General features: G+C 46.3%; 1 pseudogene; it reads right to left on the bottom strand.

The window, feature by feature from the left end:
- Positions 1-7,330: 7,330 nt before the first annotated feature.
- LOC129508910 (small nuclear ribonucleoprotein-associated proteins B and B'-like) lies at positions 7,331-8,204 on the bottom strand (annotated as a pseudogene).
- Positions 8,205-9,692: the final 1,488 nt, after the last annotated feature.

Here is a 9,692-nt window from a genome sequence, read left to right as displayed (position 1 = left end):
AACTAATTACTGTCAAGGGCAGGCATTCACTGACCTCAGACTTCATTTTCTTCTTTTAGTAATTTCATTTACACACTCACAAAAATGGAGAAAAATTTAAAATAAAAGCAAACCTGGTTACATATCAAGAAAATGTGTGGCACTCTGAGCTTCCTTCCCCCTGCTTCCTCCCATTAAATTCTTTTATGTAAATTGCTTCCTCCCTATGTCTCAGGCATAATAAATATTCATTGAAAGAAGGAAAGAAAGAAATTGCACAAGTGGGGATGAACTAAAATGTAAAGATTCCCAAACACCGCTCTCAACTCTCAATAGCATCATGTGTTCTATTACTAAAGGTTAATGGGAAATTGATCCATTAATCAATCAGTGGAAGACTTTTAGAAACAGAATGACTATTCAACTGTTTGGTGAAAACTAAGGGAACCACTTCCTCTCCTGGGTCCAGTGTTTCCCCAGGTAAGTGGATTCAGTTCAACCTATGGATTCATCAAAATGACACCTTCACCTTTGTGCTTCACACAAAGCAACTCTTTGGGCATTTAAAATAATTAAAAAGAGAAAAACCCCCTGGGTCCTGATGGGAACTGCTGTCTAAGGAGGAGAATCAGATGCTGCAGGGCACAGCAGCCCAACAACTTCTCCAACCAGAACAATTCAGGCTTCTGTAACCAAAGCTCAGGATCTGGCCATTAATTAAAAACAAAACAGAACAAAAGAACACATGTACCATGTATTAAGTACGTGACAAGGTACCAGACATTATGCTAACTTCTTGACTACACAACGTCATTTAATCTTAACATCCACCTTAAGAGTCAGGTATTATTCCTCTGTTTAGCACAGGAGGAAACTGAGACTCAGTAAGCCCCAAGGTTACCCCAAGATGCTCTGCAGCCCCAGCTTGTCCCAGTCAAAGATCAGAAGCAGGTCAGTCCTCACAGAACTATGATTCACATTGTATTAACCGTGCGCTCCGGATGCTCCACCGTGGGGGAGGGCAGGCTTGCTCATCCTGGAGGGATGCTTCTCCCAGGGTTAGCTAACTCACAGAGGCGGTGAAAGAATCACCTGTGACACGTGCCCTTCATATGCTCACCCCTCAGTCTGGAGCCCCTGCCCCCCGTCCTCTGTGGCTCCCACACTCAGGTCCATTATCCCCTGGGTCAGGTACCAGATCACTAGGGAGAGGCCCCATGCCAACCCACCCCCCATTGAAATTATTCAGATCAGCCACTCCCAACCCTGCCTACCTTGCCTTACCTGTTTCTTCCACTGAAACCACAGTGAAAGCTCTTGCCCCCATCTGTCCTCTCTCCTCCTGCTTCCCCACTGACCCTGATCCTTCTCATGGGTTCTCCCTCCCTCGTCCACGGCATGGTGTGGGATCCATGAGTATAACATCCTATTGGGATCCATGAGTATAACAAGCTATGTTTTCAATAGCAATTGTCTCCCGATCTGCTGATCTCACCATCCCTGAAAAATAACAAGACCTACATTTTAATACACACCCAGGGTCACCCCCGCACTAACCTGAATCATGAAAGCAGAAACACTAGCAGGATACATTGCGACTTATTTATTAACAGAATGGGTGTGTTCAAAGACAAAATAAAGCCTTCAAGAGTATATTCCAAGGGCACAAAGGACCACTCGTCTAACCCACTAACCCTCCTCGACCCCCGTAGTGGCCTTCCATTTCTCACTGAGTTTCAGTGGCATTGTGGTGACAGGGAAGGAAAATGTCAGAATATCTGGGGGGCCTTGATCTGCATTTGCAGAAGGGAAGTAGGACTTTGTTTTAGTCTTCTTTCTGGTGGGTGGGCATCCTTACGTCCTCCAGAAAGCATTCTTCCATTTGAGATAGAAGCTTTTAACTTAGGGGTAAAGTTAGCTACCTAGGGACAGCTGGCCAAATTAGCATACTTAGATCAGCAAGCCAAAGACTTCAGTTGAAAATAGTAATTAATCACCAAAATAACTTTATTCAGCCTGTTTCCCGCCTCACTGTTCTGGGCTGACACACACAGGATTGTCCGCTTCCTGGAGCTGATCTCAGCCCAGTCCCATGTTTGTGAAAAGCAGGTAGGGAACAGATGAGCTCACAGGCTTCAGCAGAGCTCTCTTTCCCCTCCTCCTCTCTTGCTTGAAGTGACTTCTGCACATGAATAGAAGATCCACAGAGCACTCCAACATCCAAGCACTAAAACATCGCCCAAGCACCACATCTTCTTTCAAAGGCATGCTTTTCAAAGGAGTCGTGGTTACCCCAGACAGCTAGCTTTCAACAATCTGAGTCACACAGTTAATAGGGCTTTGCTGTCCACGGTGGACATCGAGTACCACTGCCAGCAAAAGCTTCCATTACGTGTACCTAAGGAATTGACGCAGGGTCTTTGGGAATGATGGAGCAACAGATTCTATAACAGGATATGCCTAAACCAGATCTTGCATTTGTAAGGCTTCCAACGAAGGATAGAGTGGGCCAGAAAAATTGGTTGGCGTTATTCTTTTTGGTAACAGATTACTCCCTATATATAAATGGGGGTGGTGTTCTTCTGTAAATACTGTCCCCAGAGTCTCACCTGAGATCCCTTCTCTGGGTGCACACTTTCTTCTGTGCAGAACCCCACTTATGTACATCCAACTGGCTACTTTGTAGCTCCATCTGGATACCAACCAGGCACCTTGAGCTGAGATATGCCTGAATCTAAACTGCTTATTCACCCAAAACTATTTATCTCCTGAATGTCCCAATTTCAGTAAATAGTATCACTATCTATCTTGGTGCTCAAGCCAAAACCCTATGACTCATTCTTGGTCCTGTCAGCCTGCCATTTCAGTTTCTCCTCCTACACACACCTCATTTCTGTCCACATGTTTGTGTCTCCACTGTGCCCCTAAATCGAGCTGTCAGTCTTTGTCCCGGGCTACTCTGATAGCCTCCTCAGTGGGCATCCTGTACCAGCTCTAGCTCTTTATCAATTATTCTTCCTATTGTAGTCAGGGTGATTCTTGGTGACACATCAGACAGATACATCTGTCAAGAGAATTCTCTTAAGAAATAAATGCGAGAGGGGCGTTTGAATGGCTCAGTTGATTAAGTATCTGCCTTCAGTTCAGGTCATGATCCTGGGGTCATGGGATCAAGCCCCTCTTTGGGCTCCCTGCTCAGCAGAGGGCCTGCTTCTCCCTCTCCCTTGCTGCTTCCCCTGCTTGTTCTCTCTCTTTCTCTCTCTCTCAAATAAATAAAATCTTTTAAAAAGAAAGAAACATCAGAGTTACTTATTACAATGAATGTGTTAAAGTCATTCATTTCAATCAGGCCTGAAGGGAGAAAGCCAAAGACTTGATACTTTCCTACCAAAAAAATAAGATAAAAAGTGAAATCACATCCCTGAGGAATTATAAACAGTAGGTTGAGTTCAATTTTCTATGTCAATCAATTAATATGTTGCTTTAGGATTGATGGTTTCATTCTACAGGAGATAGTATATCACACTTTTAAAGTCCTGATGTCTGTAAAATAATTCTTATAAACTGGCAAAGACATTTTCACAATAACCAAATACAAAACAACTCAATCTGACATAATGGGGCCTTTACCCCAACGTGGGTTAGGATTACATTCTAAAGATTTCCAAGTCAAATATCCTAATATCGCTAGTCTTTCTCCTTAACAATTAATTAGTTGTAAAAGGCTTTATAGCTCCAGGCCTTGTCTTCCCAAGACAACTGAGTCATCAGATTCTTAGCTTCCCTAGATTCTTTGCTAATAACCGCTAATCAGAAACCTGCAAGTTTCTGGTCTCAGGATAATCTTTAATAACTATTTTTATGGCACTATCAAAATGATAGGTCTTATAGTTTTCCATTTCTACATTAAAGAACGTGGAATTTGCAAGTCTCTGCGACCACCTGTCACTCTTCCGCTTAGAGCCATGCATGGTGTAGTTTCACTTTGTTTCTGAAATTCCTTCTCTTCCTGAAGTCAAGGCCCTGGGAAGGGTGCCCCCTGGCCACCTCACTCGTTCCCTCTCCCCCCATCTCAGCGCCCTATCGGCCCCCCAACATCCTCCAACCTCGTCACAGACTCCACTTCTTCTTTCCTCTGACTCAGTGCTCTTCCCTGGTTCTTTCCATAGCTGACCCTTCCTGCCTTCAATCAAAATCATTTCTGGAATACCTGTGTTGGCTAAGAATACCTGTGTTGCTCAGCTACAAGCAAGAGAAAACCAGAATAGCTGAAGCATTAAAAAAAAAATAGAGAAAAAAAAGAGAAGTTTCTTTTTCCTACATGAGCCATCTTGAGAAGTAGTTACTGGCTTTGCTTCAGCAGCTCCACAGAATCATCAAGGACTCAGCCCTTCAGAACTGCTCTATCAGATTTTTATCTTCATGCTTGCTGTTTCATGATCTGAAGTTGTTGGCAGTCCAGATGGCTCAACTCATTTTGTTTGAGACAGGAGAAATGGGGGGAAGGCAAAAGGCTTTCTCTGCACTGGGCAGGAGCAGAGGCCTCGATCCCCCGCCCCTTGGATCTCAGTGGGTCTAGTGTCTGCTTTTATGCCAGTTGTTTGCCAAAGAGAATGGGATGATCATCACTGATTTAGACCAAGCATGATTCACCCCTGGGGCTGAGGGAGGGGCTCTGCTGTCACAGTCAAGCAACCCCCACATGCTGTCTGGGTGCCCTCGGTTCTGCTGGGACAGAAAAGTAGGGGTGGAGACTGGAGGGACATTGGGCAGTTTCTGATACATCCCTACCCCCCTTACTTTCTCTAGCATCCCTCTATTCATATCCTTTGCTGCAGCAACTGTCATCCATAAGGCCTTGGATATTAATTTACTTGTCTATTGCTTATCTGCCCCACTGGAAGAGAAGCTCCGTGAGGCCAAGGACCTTGCCGGTCTCACTCACAGATGCATCCCCGGGGCCTGGCAACCAATATATGTGTCTTTGGGTAGATAAGCACAAATTTCTGCTGCTATTTGTACGACCACTCACTGCACATCAGCTGCTTTGCATTTGGTAGTGCATTTAATGCCCCTACTACTCCATGTGCTCCTGAGCAGTCTCCCCTCTGACAGATGGGGAAAACTGAGGCTTGGGGAAGGGTTAACACCCATGAAGCCTTCACAGGGAGTGATGGGACTTGGTTTGAGTTCCAGTATCCAAGTTCCAGACGTAACTGATTCTTAGGCCACCAAGTGCCATCATTCCCTAGATGTAGAGGATTCACATCCTCTCAGCCACCTATGTTTTTAGAGCAGCTGTGGGAGACCCTTCCTTGCCAGCTCTCCTCGCTTTGTGCTGATAGGGCCCAGGACCTCTGTGCCTTAACACGACAGAGCCCACCTGTCCCATCCAGGGCTGCTGGATGTGCAGCAAGTTATCTCCAGGAGAATGCCTCAGCAATGGGGCATGGGAGCTGGGGGATAAATTGTTCAGCTTCTACTTCAGGCAGACAGTTCTGGCATTCTGCAGTTTGGAAGAGACCCCGCACTGCCTACTGCCAATTGCCCCCTCTTGAGGGCAGCATCATGTCCCCAAACATGTCCATGCTTGAACCCCAAAACCTGTGAATGTTGCCTTTCTTGGCAAAAGAGACTTTGCAGAAGGAATTAAGTGAAGGACCTTGAGGTGAGGAGAGTATCCTGGATAATCCTGATGGTTCCAATCTAATCCCTTGAGTTCTTAAAAGCAGAAATTTTTCCCTCAGCTGTGCTCAGAAAGAGCCTTGATGCCAGAAAAGGGGTCAGGGAGATGTGATGTTGCCAGCTTTGAAGATGGGGGATAAAGGGCCATAAGCCAAGGAATGTCAGCCGCCTCTAGAAATGAAAAGGAAGGGAAAAGAATCATCCCCTAAAACCTCCAGAAAGGAATGCAGCCTTGCCAAGACCTGGATTTTAGCCCACTGAGACCTGAGTTGGACTTCTGCTCTGCAGCCTGTGAGATAATGCAGTTATCTGTGCCACATTGTGTCATGTTATGTCACTCCATTTGCCGAAACTTAGAGTTAACCACAAACACCAACTGATGATAAATACACTCCATCCCCTTAATAATATGGACCTATACTGGTTTTTCCTTCTTCCCTGTCTCTCTCCATTCCCTAACTCCTACTTGTCAGGATAATAATTCCAAATAGCCAAATCCTTGTCTCAGGCATTGTTTAAGGGACACCCAAACTAAGATAATGGATATACTTTTTACTGACCTACATATTTTTCATATTCCTCACCCCACTACACCCATATACCTAGTCTTCAATGACTCTGGAATGGATTCAAGGGCAGTTAAATTCTTGAAACTGCAGACTTCTAGGCAAATTTGTAAGTTGTAATAAACCTACACCTTTCTCAAATGAATCACTAACATGCTCTTGGCTTCTGGTAGTTTAAGATTATGTGATCATTTTTTAATTATATATTTTATTGATTATTGCTAAATGTTGTCACCATGATTTATGCTATTTGGAAAGAGTTTAACACCTTAAACATTATTAAAATGAACGGGAACTTGGCTATTTTAATGAACTAAGATCTTTTGAAAGTGTATTAGTCTGTGTTGCCTGATAATGGAATTGATACTGTTAAGGAAATAATCTTACCTGTATTACTATCACCTATTATTATTAACTTTATTAGTATTACTAATACTAATTAGAGTTAGTATCACTACATTTACTAAACTGATACTGGTAAGAAAATAATATTACCCATGTCACCCTTGTAATATCATCTATATTATAAAAGAAGAAAACAGGGTGCTGGGGTGGCTCAGCTGGTAAGTGACTCTTGATTTTGGCTCAGTTCATGAACTCAGGGTCATGGCATGAGATCGAGCCCCTGGTCAGACTCAGAGCTGGCATGGAGGCTGCCTCAGATTCTCTCTCTCTCTCTCTCTCTCTCTCCCCTTCTGCCTCCCTCCCACTCATGCTCTTTCTCTCAAAACAAAAAACAAAACCCTACTATCATTAAAATCCCACAGGGAGCTTTGCGGGTCCTACTAAGTGTGTCTATCTATACAATACACTATAGTCTAATTATTCACCTTCCTTCAGTGTTCAAATCCTCAAGAGTATGTTAGTGCATCTTTAAAGGTATTCTAAGCCCGAGGAGGGAGCAGTGCAGTAATTCACAAGGCAGCAGGGATTCTGAGAGTCAGGCAGGCCCGGTGATGGACAGCGCCCAAGAGCTCAGCTGCGAAACTGAGCCCCTAGCCCCTCGGTGTTTTCTTTTCTTTCTTTCTTTCTTTCTTTCTTTCTTTCTTTCTTTCTTTCTTTCTTTCTTTCTTCTTTCTTTCTTTCTTTTCTTTTTTTTTTTTACAATATTCTTAAGAGTTTATTATAAACTAGTTTCACAGGCTACAAGGAAGTAAAAGGACTATGTAAAGCCTGACGGGAAACAGGCAGGGAGCTGAGGAGGGCCAAGATGAGTCTAGGGCCTTGGTGGGCGCATTCCCAGGGGAGGGGGCCCTCGCATGCCCGGGGGAGGGGGCCGCATCCCCGGCGGGGGCATGCCCATTGGAGTTCCTCAACCAGGAGGGATCCCCATCGGCGGGCCCATGGGAGGCCTCATGCCAGGTGGTGGGCCCATCATGCCTGGAGGCGGTGCCCCCCGGCCCATGGGTGGGGGAGGACCCCCACAGCCGGGCGAGTACTGGGTCGGGGCCCCTGCAATGCTGGCAGTGGCAGCAGCTGCAGCAGCAGCCACAGTGCCTCTTCCCTGCGGGGTCATCACCTGCTGGGATGGCCCACCAACCCCTCGGACTGGCCCTGCAAGTCCTGCAGGAGCCTGGGGCATTGGAACACCAGCTGGAATTCCTCTGCCAGCAGCCCTGCCAATCCCTGGGCCCCCGGCAGCTCCAGCAAGTGGCACTCGGGCAATGCCAGTATCTTTGGGAGGATAGGTAGAGGGACGGTCCCTCTACCATCATTGAGATCAGGTTCTCCCCTCGAAGTAGCACCAGAACAAGGACTCGCTTCTCTTCTCTTTCTGCTTGTTTTGAGTTCTTTGGCTTGATTTTCCTGAACTCATCACAGTCACAGAGAATCAAATTCATATGCTTGTCAAAAGCCTTGAAGGTGCCAATGAAGATCCGGCCGTCTTGTAGGATGCACCTCATCCTATAGTCGACGTGCTGCAGCATCTTGCTGCTCTTGCCCACAGTCATGGTGGCGGTTCTGATGGCGCCGATTCCCCTGGTGTTTCTTTTCTAAGAACTATTCATTGTTCTGCTAAAGTCTGAGAAGGTGCAGGTCATATTCTCCAGAAGGATTAATAACAAAGGGCCATCAGAAGCTGTAAATGACAGGAAACCTAGTTCCAGCTCAGAAATCCTCTTGTGTAGTATCTCTGCTGCACGGGAGGGAGGTCTATAGATAGCAGGCCTGGCGGCAAGCAGCCAACTGCACTCAGCAGTAATGTCTCTGGGACCTGGGCCTCTCTGGCAGCTGATCCCATAGGCAGGCGGTGGGTGGGCAGCTGCCCGCAGGGCTCCCTCTGCCCCCACAGCTGCTCTGCACTAGGGACGGACAAAGGTGCACCGGGGGAGCCCTCCACGTGGCCCAGGCTGCCTCACTGGCACTCAACCCTTCCTCTCATGGCTCCCTACAGCCATCTGTGGAAAGTGGGGGCTCTAAGACAAAAGGTTGGCCAAAGGAGACTTAGGGTCTGCATGGAATCCGATGATAAGTAAGTGAGCACAGAAATAGCCTGGTTCTCATCCTCCCAACGCCCACCTCATCCACAGTCACCAGGCCCACTACAGGCAGCCGGCTTCCACGCCTGCCTGTCAGCTTCAGGTCGCTGAAGGCTTCCAGCTGAATCGATTCAAGAGCAAGGCGAGAAGCAGGGAAATCCCAAGACTTTAAAATGCTCTGTGCCAAGACTCTGCATAGACCAGTGATGAGACAGCATTATGAGTAAGAGTTAGGACTTACATAATCTTGTGTCCCTAAGGGAAAGACAGGAAAGGAGAGGTGGACAGAAGGAAGAGGGGGAAGGGAGGGAGGGAGGCTCTGCTCCTGAATCTGGAAAAACTTTGAATATGTGCAGCTTGTCTTCACTGCTTTTCCAGCTCAATTGTGTTTTGGAACCCTCTTTATTCTTGGTCAAATTCTCAGTTCTGGATGGAGAAATCCACTCTTTTAAATCTGTATGTTTGCTTAAAAGTAGTTTTTTCTGCAGATAACGATCATATCCGTAACTGTAGCAACCTGCTTGGAGTCAAGTTGTGTCCCACTTGCAACCTTTCCTCCTTTTCCAAAGCAGCCTGCCCTGCATCCCAGGATCTGTTCTCCAGGCTCTGAGGTCTGCCTGCCAATCCCAGAGGAGTGATGGACAGAAAAAGAAGTAGTGGCAACCGGGTAAGGTGGTACCTCTCTTAGAGAAGGTGGTTTCTGTCCTCAGCAAAGCTACGTAGACCAGCCTTACTCTGATCCTGTGCTCATGATTGATACAGGCCCACGAGGGGCCCACACCAAGTGTGGCTCCATCTCCCACCTGGCTTGACCCACCCGTGCCCCTCTTATCTTGGCAATGGCTTTGCTCTTTTACCTCATGCTCCACTTAAGTGTCCCTCCTCAGGAAGTACTCTCCTGTCTATACCACCTATTGCGCCCCATCTATCTGTGGTCCTTTACTCTTTATTGGTAAGGGTATTATTTATTATAATATTTATT

Source organism: Nyctereutes procyonoides, unplaced genomic scaffold (assembly GCF_905146905.1).
Source record: "Nyctereutes procyonoides isolate TBG_1078 unplaced genomic scaffold, NYPRO_anot_genome, whole genome shotgun sequence".
Taxonomy (NCBI): domain Eukaryota; kingdom Metazoa; phylum Chordata; class Mammalia; order Carnivora; family Canidae; genus Nyctereutes; species Nyctereutes procyonoides.
Note: the sequence above shows the minus strand (reverse complement) of the source record. Positions and strands in the feature narration are given on the sequence as shown.